Below are 6143 nucleotides of genomic sequence, written 5' to 3'. Positions count from 1 at the left end.
ACTGTAATGTACTTCTTCCTCGTGCTATGATTTGGATATTTAAAAGTATCATGATCAAACTGGACCATTCAATACAGAAGGCATCATTGTTCCTTATCATTTAGCTCTTACCATTTCTGAATTTCATTACTTTTTTAAAAAAAATTAATATCTACAAATGTATATTTAGAACTGAGGAGGAGTAAGGAAAATCAAGTTTTATGTGAAATGAGAAGCAGTACATTATATATTTGCTAGGAAAGGTATCTTGGTGATGTAGAGTATCAGTACCACCTGTAGCATTAATTACAGCAGCCTTTTGGGTATTCTTCAGATGTGTTGGAACTTCCGTTTCTATCTTCTGTAGACTAGAGGGGACAGGCTCAGAATGGGCAACGTTATGGTATGTCATCATTCTCAGATGGGCCTGCCTGCCCACCTTTCTCCATCCCACCCTAAATGGGAAAGCAGCAAAACAAATATGGTTTCTAATGATAGAAAACCAGAAGACTTGAGTAGGATATACCACCACTGTTCCTCCATATCATCTCTCTAATTCAGTAGCCTTCTGCTTATGCTAACACAACTAAAGCAAGTGCCTTTGCCATTCACGCAGTGAGTCAGTTCACACATTGTAGTAAGTTGTATTCTGGTGTATTTGCTCTTGGTTGAATGCAGTGTACGAACAAGACATTGTGGTTTGTAAACTGTGATTCATAGTTATAGCAGAGATGAGCAACTTTTCAAATGCTCAAAAAGCTGTCATTTTGCATCTAAACATGTCTTTATGCTTCACTAAATATGGAGCACTGACTGGTGTAACTTAGTAATGATTTAAAAAAAAAACCTGGGACTTTCAGATGTATTGAACTGTTCTCATAATCCTTCAGCCAACATGGCTTGACTATTATCAGAACTGAAATCCAGCATGTTTGGAAGGCACCGGACTGGGAAAGGCCATTCTGATAAGAGGGGAATGATTGCTAGGTCAGATGGTCTGCTGTGGCTCTTATCCAATTGTCCAAAGCTACTCATCTGCAGTGCCAGCCATTCCATCCCATAATTTCATATCTGATTCCTTGACGTGAGAGATTGCACTTACATTCTGTGTGGAAGTTTCTTCAAACTCTAAAACGACAATTTTCTCCTTGGGCAAGTTGAGATATTGTCTGCCTTCAAAAAGGGCCAAATATTTTGTCTATGGATTTCATTACAATAAGTTGAAAAAAGTAAATCAGCACAATCCTATGCATGTCTATAGAGAAGGAAAACATTGTTGAATTAAATAGGACTTACTCACCAGTAAATGTAATTGGAATTGCAACCCAAATTGTAGTGAAAACAATATATAACCCAGTTAGGCATCATCCCAATAAGTATTTTGAATTTTCAAGGTAGCTCATTGGCTTGACACAGATAATGTTCATAGAAGGCATTTCTATGGTTCTCTAAGTAATGTTCTCTGACATGAGAGATTTTGGGCTTCTGAACGTTATTGGATTCCAGCTATAGCTCCAGCTGCCAAGGATAATTTGAGACAGAAATCCTATGAGTTCTAAGCCTGAAAAAGACCAAAGCTGATGGGACTTGAAGCATCAACTCTCTGGAAGATTTCCTTTCTATTATAGAGTGAACTACTTTAAAATAATGATACTTGTCCTCTTTGTCCATACAAGGAGATGCAGATATTTCCTTTATTTGTACATTCATGTATACATCTTAACAAGTGTTGCTCCATTTGATTTATGGGTGTTATGCAGTCCTAGAGATTTGCAGAAGGCTGATTGCTGGCTTCTGGCTGTATGCCCACTCCTACATAAGGGCCTGGTACCATCAGGCTCCCATTTATGCGTAACCCATGAACTTGTGTGTGCATTACCAGGATTGTTGGAAATAGTCTCTCACCCTAGAATATACTGCAGGCTTTTCAATGTCCATTAAATCAATTTCTATACAAATGCAGCTTACATTCAGTGGGCCAAGCTAATTATCCAGTGGCATAGGTATAAAAATATATTACTCTCCAGTACCATTTTTTCACTTAACAGATTCATAATCATGATAAATTACACAAAAACTCTACCACTGCAAGTATACAAATCACTCCACCTAAAGTAAAAAAAGACTAGAGCTAAGTATATTCATGTATTTTATAAAACTTATAACTGGGAAATGGTGGTTCCACTTTTAGGTTTTGTTACATCTACATTTGTTTCTACCACCTCTTTGTTTATGTGAGGTGGGGACAAGAAAATCTCCATGAACCATTGTTTTCATATTTTTCATCTTGAGGTTTTTTGGGGGGTTGGGTGGGTTGGGAGGAGGGAGAAAGAAACAAAGAGTAGCAACTACTTTTGAAAAGCCATTAGTCCTTAGGACACCAGCATTGAACAACTTTGTGCTACAGATCCAATTTCACGCAGTATTAAACTGTCATAGGGATGGTTATCATTGAGAGGAATTAAGACTTTTGTCTTTTTTCTCCCTTCTAAATCCCCCACCCATGATATGGCAAGATGCCCCACATGTGGACAATATCTGTAGATTTTTTTTCCTGCTTTCTGTCTCGCTCTGAATACAATTTTCAGTTGACTATTTTGTAAGATGTTGCAATGTTTGTCCTTGTGTAAATAAAATTGTTTCTGGCAATATTCTGTGGTAAAAATCAATGTGTGGAGCTACCTTGCTTTCACCCCCCCCCTTTTTTGATGTGTATATAATCTTTAGTTTTCTGACTTGCTGAACCCCAATGGAAAAAATTCTAACATGTCTGCAGTATCCTGAGCCACTTTTAAGATGTATGGAGTTCAACTCCCAGAATTCCCTCAGCCAATCTTATGAGTTGTCCTTTATTATCCCAAAGTACATACAAATTCCAGGTATTTTATTCTTGGTGTCTAAAGTCTTTCAAATGCAACAACAGGAAATCAATGATGACATTCTGCTGTCCCACTCCATGTGTGATATTGAGGCAATAAGGCTATAATATAAGATGCCACCTGTATAACCATGAATTAGTATCTCTCATTTGTGGCAGCTATATGAGTATTTTATAGTTATTATGGTAAAGCCCCAACCTCACAAATAAACATGCAGAGCACTGATTGCCCATATAGTGCATAGGCTTTTTCAATGGTGCTGTATTTTTGTTCTCAGCTTCTCTGAAAGGTGGATCACAGGATGGTCCATCCTTTCATGACTTTGGATGAAAGTATCTATTTGTAGAACAAAGGGTTAGGAAAAACCCACCCTTTCATATACTGCTTTCCCACACACATTGTTTATCAAATGTCTCCTGGCATTCTTTGGTTCACATCACTCTTGTGGGGGTTCTGTCTTTGTTAGATCCACGAAGGGTTGAGCCACAATAGAAAAATGAGGTATGAATTTTTGATAATACTTCACTACTCTTTAATTGTGTAGGGACCCTGCCGCTTAGTCTGTAATTTGCTTTCGTTAATAGGCAATAACAATGGAACTTGGTCTTCTGCATTAAACTCCTTTGACTTTAACCCCTTATCATGGTGTCCCTTCTGTCCTTCCTTGTTTATTTCTAAATGTTTCTGGGCAATGTGTCCTAGGGTTTTTAACTTATTTCTCTGCATTAATATATACATATATTCTATTACATTCTAAAAGCTTTCCAGGTTTTCATCTCAGCCTTAATAATGTCCAAAACTGTTCAAGTAAGCTAAATCCCATGGATGCCTGAGGAATTTCCTACGGTTATTCCTAAGGTTATTGACCAGCTTCTCAACTATTTTTTTGATTGTCACATTTCTTAAAGGAACTGCTTAATGACAAACAACTAGGGTATATTCAGTGCCTATATTGGATTGTGGAGGAGGTCCTATAATGTCCATGATTATTTTTTTTAAAAAGAAACTGGGATTAAACACACTCTCCACTGGAAATTTATTATGTTCCCCTTTTGGTTACAGTAATTGACAAACGTAGGATCTACATGTTATATCTTTACAAATATATCTAATATTTTGAATGTGTCCTATTTCTCCCCAAATATCCAGACCATGGATTTTCATGGGCTAGTTCCAATATAGCCATGCAACATTCCTGATGAACTACTATTTGATTTGTTCCTTGTATATGAATATAGTCTAATCTGGAACAGCCAATTGTAACAACTATGGGTTGTAATATTGGCCCCTTTAATGACTGGTCTATCTAGCACAAGTAGATAACTGTCTTTACCAAAGTATGTCTAAGGGGAGTCGGCCCCTTCTGCCTTTTCTATCTCTCTTTGTTTGGGGCAGGCTCTACGGAGAATCTTATTTATTTAGCCAGGATGTTGGCTATTACCAGCAAAGTCCAAGCTCTGCAAGGGTGAAACTTCCTTTTGTCGCTAAGGTTTATTTTCATATTTAGTGAATTCCTTGCGTCTGAGCCAATCCCACCTATCTGGATGCCATCTGTATAGTTATTCCTATTTGTTCTAGATATCCCATCTTTTTTATACTGCTTTATCAAATTCTTTTAACTATGCTCAGTTTGATGGGCTCAAGACACAAACGAGCCCACAACAACTCAGTTCCTAGAGAACACACATAAGCACTTGCATATTCACATACTATTACTCTTCTCCCTAGCTACTCATACTATTCCTACCATTAGTCCTTGTGAGTACTCCTAACAAAAATAGCTCCTGCTAGCTACTTCTAGGTTGCTTTACTTCCACCCACAAACACACACACCCTTTCTCCCACATCCAGCTGTTTCACAGCAAAACTTTTATAGGCAACTTTGTGTGCTGATGCTTGTGAGAGGAGTTAACTGATTAAGTGATTAAAATGTATAATGCTGATTTACCAGGGCACGTTCCAGGTAAAATGCTAAGAAAAAATACATAATCCTAGCATTATTGTATATTGTAAGTACAGCACCACGTTAGGCTGCAATTCTATACACACTTACCTAGAAATAAGGCCCATCAAGTGCTTACTTCTGAGTAGATATGGATAGGTTTGTGTTGTTAATAGGAAGAATCCAGGAATCTTAACCTAATTACTTTCTGATATATTATTATTATTATTATTATTATTATTATTATTATTATTATTATTATTATTATTATTATTATTATTATTATTATTATTATTATTATTATTATTATTATTATTATTAAATTGCAAGCCATCTTGTGATTCAAGGCAACTGAGTGGCCTGCAGTGAGATAAAATGTACAAATATCCAGGCAATTATAAAGATGGATTAAAATTACTAAAAATTAAAACAAACTAAAAAAAACCTGGGTTTTGAGAGAAGCGGAGTGCCTTCTCTGTTAGTGCACTGACCACCGACTGTTTTTCTTTCAGGACTGCATGCCAGGCAGCATAGCCAAGTTTTAAGGCTTTTCCTTAAGGCTAAATGGGAGAGGGAAAGATCTTATTTTCAATGACAAGATATTCCAAAGGGCGGGGCCGTGGCAATAAAGGCTTTTCTCCTGTATCCCACCTGCTGAACTTCCTTAACTCATGGGGTTTGCAAAGTATGCCTCTTCTGCCAGCGTGAGTAGAGTGGTCCAATTCCATTGGGAAAGACAGTTGTGCAGATATCCAGGAGCCATGCTAAAAAGGATAAAAGTAATAACCAACACTTTGAGTTGTATCCAGAGGCAGACTGGCAGACAGTGCAGTGTTACAGTGGTGTTACATATGCCACCCTCCAAAACTATATATGCCGCTGCATTTTGGACCAACTGTAGCTACTGAATACTTTTCAGGAGTAGCCCCATCCCCATGTAGAACACATTGCAATAATGCAAGTGAAAGATGACAAGGGCACGAGTGACTGAGCACTTGGCCTCAGGTTCCAGGAAACACATGTTGTGTGAAGACTCTCATTTTATCCTGAATGGTCTGCAACCTGCTTCTAGAAGTGTCACATGTAAATGATTATTGCTAATATTCCTCAATAATCATAATGGTATTTTCTGAACCTGACTTTTAGATGGTGACTCATGGGCAGAAACAGGCTTATGCTACAAATAATTTTATAGTGGTGTGTACTACATTCAGTAGTAGTGGATTCATTGGTTAGCAATGTACTACTATGTGACATTGAAGCATTTCTTCTCTGTCCTGTTCAAAAGTTCTAAATTGGATCACTGTGTTCTCTTAGATACAAGAAGTAGTTAATGCTCACAG

Source organism: Notechis scutatus, chromosome Z, assembly GCF_049901735.1.
Source record: "Notechis scutatus isolate UNSWTSFEM ecotype Mainland chromosome Z, rNotScu1.2, whole genome shotgun sequence".
Classification (NCBI taxonomy): domain Eukaryota; kingdom Metazoa; phylum Chordata; class Lepidosauria; order Squamata; family Elapidae; genus Notechis; species Notechis scutatus.
The sequence above is the reverse complement of the archived record's forward strand: the minus strand, read 5'-3'. Positions refer to the sequence as shown.